Source organism: Miscanthus floridulus, chromosome 13 (genome assembly GCF_019320115.1).
Source record: "Miscanthus floridulus cultivar M001 chromosome 13, ASM1932011v1, whole genome shotgun sequence".
Lineage (NCBI taxonomy): Eukaryota > Viridiplantae > Streptophyta > Magnoliopsida > Poales > Poaceae > Miscanthus > Miscanthus floridulus.
This window is the reverse complement of record NC_089592.1, coordinates 39,197,674-39,213,032: the sequence shown is the minus strand read 5'-3', so window position 1 is coordinate 39,213,032 and position 15,359 is coordinate 39,197,674. Positions and strand designations below refer to the sequence as shown.

The following is a 15,359-nucleotide window of genomic DNA, read 5'->3' as shown; positions in this document are numbered from 1 at the left end:
ACTAGATATAGGTTGTTGTATCTAAATTCCTTGAATATTACTTGGTCATCATCTTTCTTAGATACAACCACTTCCTTCTTGGTAAACAAGCATTGAAAGCCAAGATCACACAATTGTCCAACGGATAGAAAGTTGAAACTCAAAAAAGCAACATATAGCACATTTGAGATAGAATGATCATTTGATATTGCCACTTTGCCCAATCCTTTGACTTTGCCCTTTGAATTATCTCCAAATGTAATTCTTTCTTGGCCATCTGCTTCTTCATCTAGTGAGGTGAACATACAAGGATCACTGGTCATATGTTGTGTGCAACCACTATCAATTACCCAATGACTTCCATTGGTCTTGTAGTTCACCTACACACAAGAGATCAAGCTTGTTTTGGGACCCAAACTTGTTGAGTGCCCTTGACTTTCTCAACAAGTGACTTTGCAACCCAAATTTTCTTAGGCCTATTCTTGTTGGGAGGTCCTAAGAACATGGCTTTCATCTTACCACTAGAGTCCTTTCTAAGAATGTAATGAGCATTGAAAGCAAAAGGTCGAGCATGCTTGGGCAAGGGTTGTGGTGGTGGAGTTTGACACTCATGGGCAAAGTGACCTTCTTGTCCACACTCAAAACAACTCTTTGGCTTTGGCTTTGACTTGTGTTATTGTTGTTGAGCTTGAGCCTTCTTCTCTTGATTTACCAAATACCCAATTCCACTTCTATCCATCTTCATGATGGTGTTCATTAGTAGCTCACTTTGAAGATGTTGACCTCTTGTAAACTTGCTCAAGCCGGTCTTGAGATGTTCTTTTTCTAACTTGAGCTTCTTGTTCTCCTCTTTGAGTTCATCATGATTTTTCTCCTTCTTTAGTCTCTTGTTCTCTTCTTTGAGCATCTCATTCTCAAGAGCTAGATCACCATCATGGTAAAGGTTCTCTATCACAATGGTGTTGGTGGTTGATATCTTTTCAAGATCTTTCTTAAGCTTCTCATTCTCATTCTTGATCTTGACATATTCATCATAATTATTGGACTCAAACACTTTCTTGCCTTTGCTACTAGAACCTTGCTCAATGCTCTCAATAATCAAATCATCACATGATGTAGCTATATCAATCTTAACAACATCGTTAGTAGCATCATGTGGCTCATTGGATAAAAACTCATGAGAGATAACAAGATTATCATGATTAACCTTGAGGTTGGTATACTCTTCTTTTAGCATGTTGTAGCTAGTGATGAGCTCATTATGTATCCCCTCAAGTTTATCATGTTTTTCTTTAAGCTCTTTCTTAGAAGATTTGAGCTCCTTGAGTTTGGATGACATAGCATCATTTGCTTCTCTAAGCTCAACACTAGCCTTTTCCGCTATGTCACATTTAGCTAAAATAGAGTTATTCTTAAGTTTTAGCTTTTCATTCTTAGCTCTTGACTTTCTAATGATCTTAGTGTATTGATTTAGCAATTTAACAAGATCTTCATATGAAGGTGATTCAAATTCATCATCATCATTATCACTATCATCTTTGCTAGCATGTTCATCACAACTACTTTCATCATCATTTGATACCTTTCATTCACCCTTGACCATAAGCCATATGTGTGTAGAGGATGATGGCGGTGGTGTTGGTGAAGATGATAAAGAGTCAATCACAATAGCGGTCACCTTCTCATTCTCACTATCATCATTGGATGAGCAACTTGATGAATCAATATCCATGAGCCAATCACCGACGATGTATGCCTTGTCATTTTTTTCTTCTAGTGGAAATCCTTCTTCTTGCCATCTTTCTTCTTGTATGGCTTGTTTTTCTTCTTCTCATCTTCATCTTCATTACTTGAGTCATCTTTCTTTCCCTTGTACTTCTTCTAGTACTTGTCTTTCTTGGGCTTGATGCATTGATGTTCTAGATGACCAAGTTCTCCACAATTATAGCAATCCATCTCCGAGATTGGCTTCCTTCTATTGCTAGTGAAGAACCTTTTTTCTTCCCATCAAACTTGACGCCATTCTTGTTGAGCTTCTTAAGCATCTTGGTAGTTCTTCTCACCATGAGAGAAAGACTTGCATCATCAATTTCATCATCACTTAAGCTCTCATATTCAACACTTGCTTTGCCCTTCTCTTGGCTAGCCTTGAATGCAAAGTCTTTGTCTTTCTTCTTGGTAGAAGATGAGCCATCTTGTGGTGTGGTGTGCATATACATCTCATGTGCGTTGATCTTTCCCAAGATTTGAGTTGGTGTAGCGGTGCAAAGATCACCTTGATGAAGCACGGTCACAATGTGCCCATATTTGTCAATAGGGAGGACATTTAAGATCTTTCTTACAACATCGGATGGTTGCATTTGTGTAAGTCCAAGCCCATTGACTTCTTCTACAAGAACATTTAAGCATGAGTACATTTCATTAGCACTTTCTTTTAGAAGCATCTCAAATGAATTTAGTTTTTTCATGACAAGATGATAGTGTTCCTCATGCTTGTTCTTTGTTCCCTCATGGAGCGCACAAATGTCTGACCATAGTGCATGGGCATCCTTGTGGTTCCTCACATGGTTAAACACATCTTTGCAAAGGCCTCTAAAGATGGTGTTTCTAGCTTTTGCATTCCATTTTTCATAATTCATTACATCGCCTTGAAGGTGCATGGGATCCCTAGGTTTTGGGAAACCTTGAGAGGTGGCTCTAAGAATTCCAATATCTAGAGCTTCTAAATATGCCTCCTATGCGGATTTTCCAATAAGGAAAATCATCTCCCTCAAAGATAGGAGGAGGTCCATCCCCATGGGACATCTTTCTCTAGGCGGTTAAGCCTAAATTCATGAGCATGAGGCTCTGATACCAATTGAAAGGATTAAGATGTCCAAGAGGGGGGGGGTGAATTGGGCTAATTCTAAAATTCTTTGCAATAATTAAACCCTACACTTATCCCACTTCACCCCTTGTGCCTAGAAAGTGTTCCTACTGATCTACCACACAAAAGTTTAGCACCCTAGGTTCCAATCCTACTCTAGCATGGCAATTCTAAGATTGTAAAGACAAGAATTGAATTGCTCAAATGTAAATGCTTAAAGTAAAGAGAGGAGAAGGAATGCGGTGATGTTTTGCCGAGGTATCGGAGAGTTGCCACTCCCCACTAGTCCTCGTTGGAGCACCCGAGCAAGGGTGTAGCTCCCCCTTGATCCGTGCAAGGATCAAGTGCTCTCTACGGGTTGATTCTTCGACACTCTGTCGTGGTGAATCACCCACAACCGCTCACAACTCTCCTATCATGGGGTCCAAGTCCCTGTCCAAACTTGGACTCTAAGCCCCCACTCCTAAGTCCTAGACTCAGTGCGGTGCTTAGACCTCCACCATCCCGCCTCCAATCAATCGATCCAGAAAGAGCCAGAACCCACGACAAGAGAGCAACAAGCCTTCCCTACGCCCATACATAAGTATGTGCTTGGGATAATAAGTTCGTGACTTGACTATGCATGTAGTTTCCATAAAATGTCTGTAACATAAATGCACATCACATATATATATATATATATTCATATATCATTCAAAATAAGGGATATGCACCGGGGCTTGCCTTGGGCAAGCGGGGTGTCAACAAAGTTAGCAACTGATGGCTCCGGGGCTCCCTCCTGTATAAGAATCTCCTCCTCGTACTCCTCAATGATCTCCTCGTAGTCTTGTTCACCCATAGGCATGAACTCTACCAACTCATTATCTACATGCAAGAAATGATGATGCAACCTGAAAGGATCAAGATGCCCAAGAGGGGGGGTGAATTGGGCTAATTCTAAAATTCTTTGCTATAATTAAACCCTACACTTATCCCACTTCACCCCTTGTGCCTAGAAAGTGTTCTTATTGATCTACCGCACAAAAGTTTAGCTCCCTAGGTTCTAATCCTACTCTAGCATGGCAATTCTAAGAACGTAAAGACAAGAATTGAATTACTCAAATGTAAATGCTTAAAGTAAAGAGAGAATAAGGAACACGGCGATGTTTTGCCGAGGTATCGGAGAGTCACCACTCCCCACTAGTCCTTGTTGGAGCACCCACGCAAGGGTGTCACTCCCCTTGATCCATGCAAGGATCAAGTGCTCTCTATGGTTTGATTCTTTGACACTTCCGTCACGGTGAATCACCCATAACCGCTCACAATTTGAGTTGGGTCATCCACAAGCTCCGCCGGATGATCACCAAACTCCCAATCACCACCAAGCCATCTAGGTGATGGCGATCACCAAGAGTAACAAGCAAGATCTCTCACTTGACCACAACAAGCCTAATGAGAAGGGTGGATGCACACTTGCTACTCTCCTTGCACTAATGAGGCCTTAATCTTGGATTCTCAAATCTCAATCACCTCACTAGGCTCTTGCTCTCCTTGGCGCTCTTAAGGGTGTTTCTGAGCTATTGAAATGGGCAAGAGTACTACCTTGGATGAATAGAGGAAGTATTTATACCCACTCATTCAAAACGAACTATTATGTGCTTGAGTTAGCACTCTATGGGGTGACCTGACGCTCCGGTTAAGGTGACCAGACGCTCCGATCAGTTCACCCCGCCATAGAGCCATTAAGTAGTGACCGGACTCTGACCAGCATCTAGTCAGCACTAACCGGACATGTCTGGTCACAAAAACGCTTTGGTCAGTTCACCCTGCCATAGAACCTTACTGATGTTGACCGAATGCTGGAGCCTAGAGTCCGATCACTTTGTCATTCAGCGTCCGGTTAGCACTGACTGGACATGTCCAATCAGGATTCTCCCTCTCTAGAACCTCTCTGGAGTTGACCAAACTCTGGCACCCAGCGTTCGGTCACATTTCACTCAGCGTCTGGTCACAACCAGACAACTTCTGCTTGATCAAATGAACTGACCGGACTCTGCTGCCAGCATCTGGTCAGAACCAGATCAGCGTCTAGTCAACATTTGACCCTCTATTCACTTTCAACTCGAAATCATATGTGAATGAAGTTCGCTCCAATTGATCTTAGGGCTACTTCGGAGCTACCTAGTGCTAGATTTGACATGTGTGCACCACACCTAACCCACTAGACTTACCTAGGTCAAGCTACTAGTCCATACCCCCCTTAATAGTATGGCCAAAGGAAAAAAAAATGTCCTAAACTACTCTAAGTGTCTCTTCAACACCAAACATCACTTAGAACTAGTCCATCCTTAACCTTGTCGCCCATCCTTTGAAACCAAAACAATTTCCATCGTAGGGGCATGCCAACCATGATTGCCCAATCAATTTCCATTACCATGACCTAACTTAATTGCCTCTGCAAAACACATGTTAGTTATAGTAATCTCGTATTGTCATTAATTACTTAAACCTAACTAGGGGCCTAGATGCTTTCACAACCCTTAGTAATACGGCAACAACAACTCTTAAAATAAGAATACATCTATCAACTACCAAGCTAGCTCTACCAACTAAGACGCTAAGTAGCCTATCATTTCCACTAAACAGGTATAAAACATTTCATGTATTAACTTAGCAACTAAAGGCATTCTTACTCTTAATATCAATTTACTATATATATGATAAAACAAGGAGTATTAGCTACCCTATTTATCAACCTATTCTAAGGCTACAAAAATTACCATGAGCACATAATAATCTAATGAACCTACTATAAAAATCTCATGGTCAAAACTACTACCAATTCACCACAAAATTTCCCACAAATATTAAGCTAAATAATACTAAGTGTTCCTAAATGAATTAATGATTCTATCATTATCATAGATAACTATAAACTAACTACACCAATAGATAGATAACATTTTTGTGAACCTAACAAATTTTGTTGCACTAATTTTGGACACCTATAGAATTTACTATAATTTTCCAAAGATCAGCTCAAAACTAAATTGAATAAACATTTACTAATTCCCTGGAACAAGGAAAAATCAAAATTCATCCGCGTGGCCCACGAGCGAGCGACGCGGCCCATGAACGCGCAACGCGCACGCGTGACCCACCAGCGTGGCACGACCCACGACGGGGAGGCCCACGCGCGCTGTCACTTATGCAAAAATCCCCTTGACCTACCGGTGAATCACCCTAAGACTCGTGACACTATTCCTACAGTCAGTTCTTTTACAAACATGTCCCTCCCCCTTTTCTTCTTTACCATAGGCAGGTCCTCTGGCCACACCTGCGCGCACCGACGCGGCGGCGCTAGCATAGGACCGCCACGCCGGCCATCCTGGCCCCTCCCCATCCCCGTTAGCGAGCCGATGCTCACCTAGGTGCAAACGCGAAATGGTGGGCGGCGAAGCGACGAACAAAGACATGGTCTAGAGCTCCCTCCACGGTGGTAGACCTCTTGCAGCGATGGCGGCCATGTTCCTATGAGCCCAGGCACAAATGACATGAACAAACCAAAGATTGGGCATCGGCAACTGACCCATAACCTACCTGACGTGGTGGCTTGACTGGGGACGGATCGGGTACGTCTGGCCATGCGCACATGGCAAGCACAGTGATGGTCGTGGTGTCACGACAGCATTAGCGGTGCTGGGCAGGCAGTAGTAGTGCAAAAGGGGTGCGCATAGGGTGAAGGACTATGAGGTGGGGCTAGGGATGCAACCAATTGGGCTTGGGAGGACCAGGCGGGTAATGCCCACAGCAATGGCGGCTAAGCCTTAAATGGCACGACGGTGGACGCTGGCTCCAAATTAGAGCTTGCCTAAGCACGATTTGACATGGTGCGGGGTCAGTTGGCTAGCAGACTTGAAGATGGAGTAGGACGCATGCTGAATTGAAAGGACATGACCTCACCATGTCAGATTGAAGGCGTGGCCTGGCTGGCCCGGCAGCAGAGGAGGGAGGAGAAAAGACGGAAATGGGGTCCGACTGCTTGCCCAAGCCTTGGCGGGATGTGACGACCGCACCTGAGCAATCATTGTGAGCTAGCATAGCCAAGAGAGGGGGCATACCTATGTGCAGGCAGTGGCAGCGTGGCAATGCGCTCGTGGCGCCATTAATGGCGAACGACAAGTAGTGGCCTCGGCAAGGCCACGTGCACTAAATCGAGACGGCAGCAACGCAGAGGCGAGGCAGACATGATGGCTACGTGCAGTGGCACGACGGTGATAGCGTGGGGCAGCACGGTGAAGGGACAGCAGTGCAACGATGTAGGTAGACATGACGCAAGCGGCATGGGCGCACGCAGGCGGTCCAGCTATCGCGATCGCGGCTAGCAGCAACGCGATGACATAGCGAGGCAGGCGGTAGCGGACCGGCCAAGGCATTAGGCCCACAATGACAGTGGTAGAGAAGAGTGGCTAGGCCCACTAGCCCCCAGTGTCCCTCCGAGTGCGGTGGTGTGCATGAGTGCCTATGTGCTTGCGTGCGTGAGTCACGTGCCTGGGCACGGCAGCGACGATGCGGGGCCTACGCGGCGTTGTGTGTGTGCACGCGCATTAGGCGAGTTGATGCTATGACGTCAAGTGTCGAGGCACGATGACCGCGCCCAGTCGCTGAAACTGGCCAGAAACGTGCCATGCACGCTTTTTAAAGCATCCAAATAAACCTAAAATATTGATCTAATCGACAAACCACCTATGCAATTCTTAAGAGGGCATATTAAGCTATCAAAACCAGCCATGAAACCACACCACTAATTGATCCAATTCTCCTACAAAAATTGCCAAACTTGGCCTTGTCAAACCATTTTTTGACTTAAGAAATTTGACTAAGTCTTGATCGGCTTCGCGTCAAATTTGATTTCCAAGCTATTAGGTAGGTTAGCGAATGAATTCATTTTTGGAACGCAGGTATTTGATCACCATCTGCAAGGTTTGTACTTCTAACTTTATTAAAGTTCTGTATACACATTCTATGGTGTTTTTGTTCAATAAAAATTAACGAACATCCATACTTGATAATTTCATGTGTCACGAACGACCTTTCGTTATGCCTTTCCATTGATCGTTTTAAGTTACATCAATTGATTTACACACTATATCACATGCATTAACACATAATGTGGGGGGTATGACCCTGGATACCCACGACAGACCACATGGGCTGTGCCCCCGGGGTGGCCCAGCCCACAAGATGAAGCCTTGCGAGGCACGACTCTGCTCGGTGCCTCCCGTAAGACACCAGGAAGATATTCTGAAGATACTACAAGATCTGTTAGGATACGTTTGATCCTAAGATTCCTATAATCTGTTATTAGTTTCCGATTATCTCTCAGATCTAACCGACTTATAACCCTACCCCCGGACTATATAAGGCGAGCAGCGACCCCCTCCAAACTCATGCAATATCATACGATAGCCAATACAAACCAATAGACCATAGGAGTAGGGTATTATGTCATACTGATGGCCTGAAACCTGTCTAACTCGTGTGTCTCTGTTGCCTTCTTGTTCTTGATTACATGCCTCTCTACTGATCAATCTACCTTCATGGGATACCCCTTGGAGGACTGCCGATGATATTCTGTCGACAGTTGGCGCGCCAGGTAGGGGTGTGTGTGCTGTTTCATTGTTGAACAAGATGGCTTTTTCCATAGGCTCTTCATCCCTCCTATAGCCTAGCCAGATCTTCATAGTCGGATCCATCTCGTGGGTCATCAATGCTGACGAAGTCAGAGAGCTCATCGAGCTGGTGCAGATCGATTCTACGCCGATCACTCCAACACCTGTGGCTACAGATTAGATCTCAGAACCGCCTCTGAGGTCACCTTCTTCAACAACTCACTGCCTACTTCCTCGCTACTAGAGGTGGCATATCAACAACATTGATCTACTCACATCCATCGATCAGGTTGGTTTGAACCTCGCTGATTGCCTCTCCATCACCGAATTGGCTCTGGACACTCTGGTTCAGCACCGACCACCCTCCGATCCAGATCTATCAGAGGCTGCTCAGGAGACTCCAAGGGTTATGGCCCTACCCTTTGGGTTCGCTAATGCTGCCACCGCTTACCAAGATGCCCTAAGGGGCAGATTCGCCGACCAGGTTGGAGATGTCCATCCTCCCACCGACTAGATCGCCGACCAGCCTCCACCGGCCGTCAACATGCTGCACATCGGCCGATGCCCTGGAGCATCCCTCCAAACCATCCTAGAGGAAAATCTAGACTCTAAGTCCCATGGCTCTACGGAGACCATCGCTGAAACCACCACCGAGCTACTTCCTCTCCCTCCTTTCTATGGTGGCACAATCTTCAATGTCAGCGTCGACATCCCCTCAGAATAGCAAAACCGAGGAGGAAAGAGCCGCTTGTGAGAACTGGAACATCAACTGTGCATAGCGCCGAGCAAATGAGGCTGCCCTTGTGAGGGCCGAGCAGTAGCTTAACTCATCAGGAAGGCCACTCTAGAGCAACCTCGATGATGAGTTTGTCCATGTTGACGGCCACGATGTCTACAAAACTCCAAGTGCCAATCTAGCAGTGGCCGCCAATGAGCTTACCCAGCTCCCGCAGACACTAGAGGTCACCAAGGTCACCGCCATGCTTAAAGCGGCACACTATTAGGTCAACAAGATCTACCAGGATTAGAGACCTTCATGCTCCACAACCTTGATTCGTCGATCAGCTGCGCAAAGATCCCATCACCGCCCAAGTCGCTTCACCGACCAGCACCGCGATGATAAGCAACCCTTCTAGGGTGGAGTTAGGGGCAACCGCATCGAACATCACCGCCAACATGACTAGGAGGTCAACCAGGACGTCCGAGTGGACCTCAACAATCTTTGCGACGCACGACGACATATCGACGAACATCGTTTCGGTCACCATGAAGAAGAAGTACGCCACCGCCAGGAGTACGAGCAAGAGTATGGTAACCCAGACTCAGCTCTTGAGCCGCTCAATGCTGGCAACACTGTAGACTACGGTACCACCAACCTTGAAGGGCCCCCAGCATTCATGAGGGCGCTCCAAACACTTTAGTGGCCCTGTGGTTTTAAAATCACCGGGGTCACACCCTACGAAGGAAGGATGAACCCAACAACATGGCTATAGGCTTATGTCACTGTTGTCCACACCGCTAGAGAAGACACCAGTGTCATGGCTAACTATCATCCCATCATGCTCACACCAACTACCATGAACTGGTTCACAAGCCTTGCCCCGGACTCCATTGAATCCAGGGAAGAGCTGAAAAAATTCTTCACCGACAATTATATGGCTATGTGTACTCGGCCAGTCACCAAGCATGATCTCAACCGCATCAACCAGAAGCCATCCGAGCTCCTCCATAGCTACATTAGACGCTTTTTCAAGATGAGGAATTATATTCCCAACATCACGGAAGTGGAGGTCATCACTGCCTTCATCAGAGGACTTCATCACCGCGAGCTTCGCTCCAAGTTCAACTGCAAGCCGCCCATAGGGATTGATGAGATGATCACAACCGCCAACCAGTACGCCGACACCGAGGAAGCCGAGGTGCGCTTCAATGAGGATGCGGGCACTCATCGCCCAACATGCTGCTATGATGATTGCCCCGATGACCGATGCCACAACGACCGCCGCTACGACGACCGTGGTTACCATCATGACAGTGGCTGTGATCGGCCAGAAGGACCCAAGTCTGGTTGAAATCACTGCCACCGGCCAGACCACATCATCGCCACCATTAATGAACCTTGCGCCAAGTGCAACTACGATGAGCAATACAAGAAGATCCTCAATAGTCTGTGCCCTCACCACAAGAACGACAGACATAAGATGAAGGACTACCTCGGCTTGGCTAAGGAGTTCGAGGACAAAAAGCTGGACGATGACACCAACGATGAAGCTAGAGGCCGCTGACCACCTAGGGGTAATAACAATGCCTTCTAGGACCATGACAAGGTGGTCGCCACCATCTTCGGGGGCCTCGCCTCCACCAAGAGCAGAAGAGAATGGATACTCACTGCTCGGTGGGTGCTCGCCATCACTACAGAAGACACCGCCACCAACCCCAGCTATCACCCATAGTCAGAGGTCCCCATCACCTTTAGCAGGGCCGACCAGTGGGCGAACATCCCTTACACATGGCATTTCCCCCTTGTCCGCGACGCAACCATCTAGAAAGTGCTTTTTAGAAAAGTGCTCATCGACGGTGGGAGCGCTCTGAATCTCCTCTTCGCTGGAGCCCTAAAGGAGTTGGGCCTTAGGATAACAGATCTCACACCCTCAGACTCCTCCTTCTAGGGTGTGGTACCTAGCAGGGCATCCAAACCACTTAGAGAGATCACCCTACCAGTACAGTTTAGCATAGCAACCAACTACCGTGTCGAGCATATCAACTTCTACATCGCCGACTTCAACACCGCCTACCATGCCATACTTGGTGATGAGGACATCAACACCAATGATACATCCACGCCGACACGAGTACCAGTTTCTGGTCCTATTACTCGCGCCCGTGCTCATCACATTAATCATCAAGTAAGTTCACTCTTGAGTTCCTGTCAATCATATTTAGACCATGGAGACACGTGCACTCTTGTTTTGGTTAGGAACCAGGGAGAGGACCGAAAGGGACAAGGATTCACGAAGGCTGAATTTGGACTCCAGGACAGCTCCAACTTGTGATGGTCACCACGGTCGCATACGGACTCGGATTTGGGTGTTCAAGTACTTCATGGAATCCTGATGAAGTCTATTTTCATATGGATCCAGAATCAAGTCCATATCTATTTTGAGGCGGCCGCAATGACTGAATTCTGACTGAGAGCTTGTCTGTCCAAGGTGCTGCGTCACCTTAGTTTGGTCCAATGGGCCATGTATCAAGTTGGGTCCATTAGGGACGCATCCTAGGGTTGGAGAACGACCCCAACACCTGGTGGTCGTCCTTCCACCTTCATATACTCCTTAGCCACCACCAAGAATAGTTGGGTTTTGTTTAGATCAAGTTTAGCTCTCGCTACTTGCTTGTAAGCGCGCGTGCTGGATCAGCCGCCCGTCTTCTTATCTTCGAAACCCCACCTTGATTGAGATTGAGTTTGAAACTTTCATCTACATCTAGTAATTTAGTACTTGCTATACTTGTTCTTGCTAGTTCTTCGATTGCTTGCAGGACGAGTGCCCTAGTGGCCGGGTGACGCACTCAACAAGATGGCGGCAACCATTAGAGGTGGTGTATTGGTTGCTAAGGCGCAGCTTGGAAGGCTGTAGTTGGGCCGTGAACGTCGTCTCCACCCATCAATCGAGTTATCCCACACCTCTCATCGAAAGATCGGGAACAAACCCTATCAGGATCATATGAGTTGGTATCAGAGCAAGGTTTATCGGTGAGAGTCTTCCAATCCTTCATTGTTCTAATTTTTCCTATAGTCCAGAAAACCCAAAAAAATATAGTAGATTAGTTTTACCCGTGATCCTATAAACCCTTTGAGCCTTTGCTGGCACTGCTTAGTTAGGGCTTGTTGAGTCATCGGCTACATCGGTTGTGTCGAGTTGCTGGTCTTAGTTTTTGTCCTTGAGAGTTTCGAGTTCTTGTCATGTTCTAGTCACAGACGTGTGCTAACATATAAACCTTCTGTTGGCTGAATCCGAATACATCCTTGTGTTCAAGACCGAGTAGGAATCTGAGTTTGAGACCGAATCCCATGTGGTGTTGAGTTCGAGTTGGAATCGGTTTTTAGTCTGAATTGACAGCTGCCTGGTTGCTATTGGGAGACCGAATCTGAGTACATCTTTGTGTAGCAGTAGTCCTACTTATACTCAAACTCTCCACGACCTGCATATACGTTTTGGCTCGGTTTTTACCGGAATACCCCTGTCCTTCAGAAAAAGTTTGTGTGGTGTGTGACTCCTGTGAAGTCTTTTTGTTTATATAATCAGTTTTGAGGATCCCCAGAAAAAAAAGAAAAAAAAGAAAAAACAGAAAAACAGAAAAAAACAAAAAAACAAAAAATGGGGGCATGTTCGTTGTGCTTCTCCATTGTTTTTGGTGGTGTGTTGTGACCTCTTTTGTGCCTAGGCTTGCGTCTCTAGCATGGTCTAGGCTAGGACCAGCACAGTACCACCGTTGAACGATTATTCAGCTTGCTTTTGTGGCTAATGTCGTGCTAGTACTTCCTTGCTTTAGCCCACCTATAGCTCCACATATTTCGACTATAGCTTGACAGGTGTTGTTGTTGCGGCACCGATACACTTCATTCCATAGTTGCAGACTTGTTGGTTGCCGTTCCCTCCTGTTGAGCAAGGTAAGAATTGGTAAGAGCTTTTGTAACATGTTGAGAGTGAGCGCCTTGCAGTAGCTACATCCTAATAGCTGTAGGGCTTTTATTTCTTCACCTGTTTTCTTGTTTCCCTTGTCTTTTAAACCATGTCAGGATCAGAGGATCTTAACAAGAGGCCACAATCTCCTCGCACCAAGGGCATCATTCAACATTTTACAAGGCAAGTGCAGCTGCATACAGAAGGACTTGATCAAGATTTACAGGTGACCAATGACAAGATTGGGCAATTGGAGGCCACCCAACTTGCGTCCACCACCAAACTTATAGGATTAGAGGCATCTGTTGCCCGTATGGACAGAAGCCTTGCTGCTCTTCTGAAGTGTTTTGATGACTTCCACATGAAAGACAAAGAGCAACATAATGAAGACAACAAGGACGAAGAGCGACTCGAAGATAATTATGATGATGAATATACTGCTGATACTGAACATGATGCTCATGACATGCATGACCAGCGTCGCCTCCACCATAATCGTAGAGGTATGGGTGGTCACCGCCGACGTGAGGTACCCAATAATAATGATGCTTTTAGTAAGATAAAATTTAAGATACCTCCTTTTGATGGTAAATATGATCCTGATGCATACATTACTTGGGAAATTGCTGTTGATCAAAAGTTTGCATGTCATGAATTTCCTGAGAATACACGTGTTAGGGCTGCTACTAGTGAGTTTACTGATTTTGCTACTGTTTGGTGGATAGAACATGGCAAAAAAAATCCTAATAATGTACCACGAACTTGGAATGCTTTGAAACAAATCATGAGGGCTAGATTTGTTCCTTCTTACTATGCACGTGATTTGTTGAATAAATTGCAACAACTAAGGCAGGGTGCTAAAAGTGTAGAAGAATATTATCAAGAATTGCAAATGGGTATGTTGCGTTGTAATTTAGATGAGGATGAGGAACCTGCTATGGCAAGATTTTTGGGTGGGTTAAATCGTGAAATCCGGGACATCCTTGATTATAAAGAATACACTAACGTAACCCGTTTGTTTTATCTTGCTTGTAAAGCTGAAAGGGAATTGCAGGGGCGATGTGCCAGTGCCAAGAATAATATTTCTGTAGGGAAAACTAATTCATGGCAGCCCCGCATGACTACTACTCCAACTACACGTGCTCCTATGCTATCATCCAGTGACAAACCTCGTGCTACTTCCGCAAATTCAGCGGCGAAGATGACCTAGAAGCCTGCTGCGAGTGCTTCATCCATGGCATCTATAGGTAGAACAAGAGACGTTCAGTGTCACCAGTGCAAGGGATATTGACATGTGATGCATGACTGTCCAAGCAAGCGTGTTATGGTCATCAAAGATGATGGTGAGTATTCCTCTGCTAGTGATTTTGATGAAGATACACTTGCTTTGCTTGCTGCTGACCATGTAGGAAGTGAGGAACAACCAGAAGAGCAGATTGGTGCAGAGGATGCAGATCATTATGAGAGCCTAATTGTGCAGCGTGTGCTTAGCACACAAATGGAGAAGGCGGAGCAAAATCAGCGGCACACACTGTTCCAAACAAAGTGTGTCATTAAAGAGCGTTCGTGCCATTTGATAATTGATGGAGGTAGCTGCAACAACTTAGCTAGTAGCGATATGGTAGAGAAGCTTGCACTTACAACCAAACCGCATCCACATCCATATCACATTCGATGGATCAACAATAGTGGTAAGGTTAAGGTAACGAGATTGGTGCGAATTCATTTTGCTATTGGATCATATCATGATGTTGTTGAGTGTGATGTTGTGCCTATGGAAGCTTGTCATATTCTGCTAGGTAGACCATGGCAATTTGATACAGATTGTATGCATCATGGTAGATCAAATATGTATTCTCTCCTACACCATGATAAGAAAATTGTTTTGCTTCCTAGGTCTCCTAAAGCTATTGTGCGTGATGATGTTGCTAAAGCTAAGAAAACTAAATCTAAGAACGATAAAAATGTCAAATCTGTTAGTAGTAACAAAGATCAGATAAGATTGAAAGGACATTGCTTGCTTGCTACTAAATCTGATATTAATGAACTTGTTGCTTCCACTTCTGTTACCTATGCTTTGGTATGCAAGGGTGCTTTGATTTCAGTTCACGATATGCAGCATTCTTTGCCCCCTGCTGTTGCTAACATTTTGTAGGAGTTTTTGGATGTTTTTCCAAGTGA

At 45.5% G+C, this 15,359-nt stretch overlaps 1 pseudogene; it reads left to right on the top strand.

The window, feature by feature from the left end:
• Nucleotides 1–13,683: 13,683 nt before the first annotated feature.
• Nucleotides 13,684–14,977, top strand: LOC136499747 (uncharacterized; annotated as a pseudogene).
• The last annotated feature ends 382 nt before the right edge of the window (nucleotides 14,978–15,359 follow it).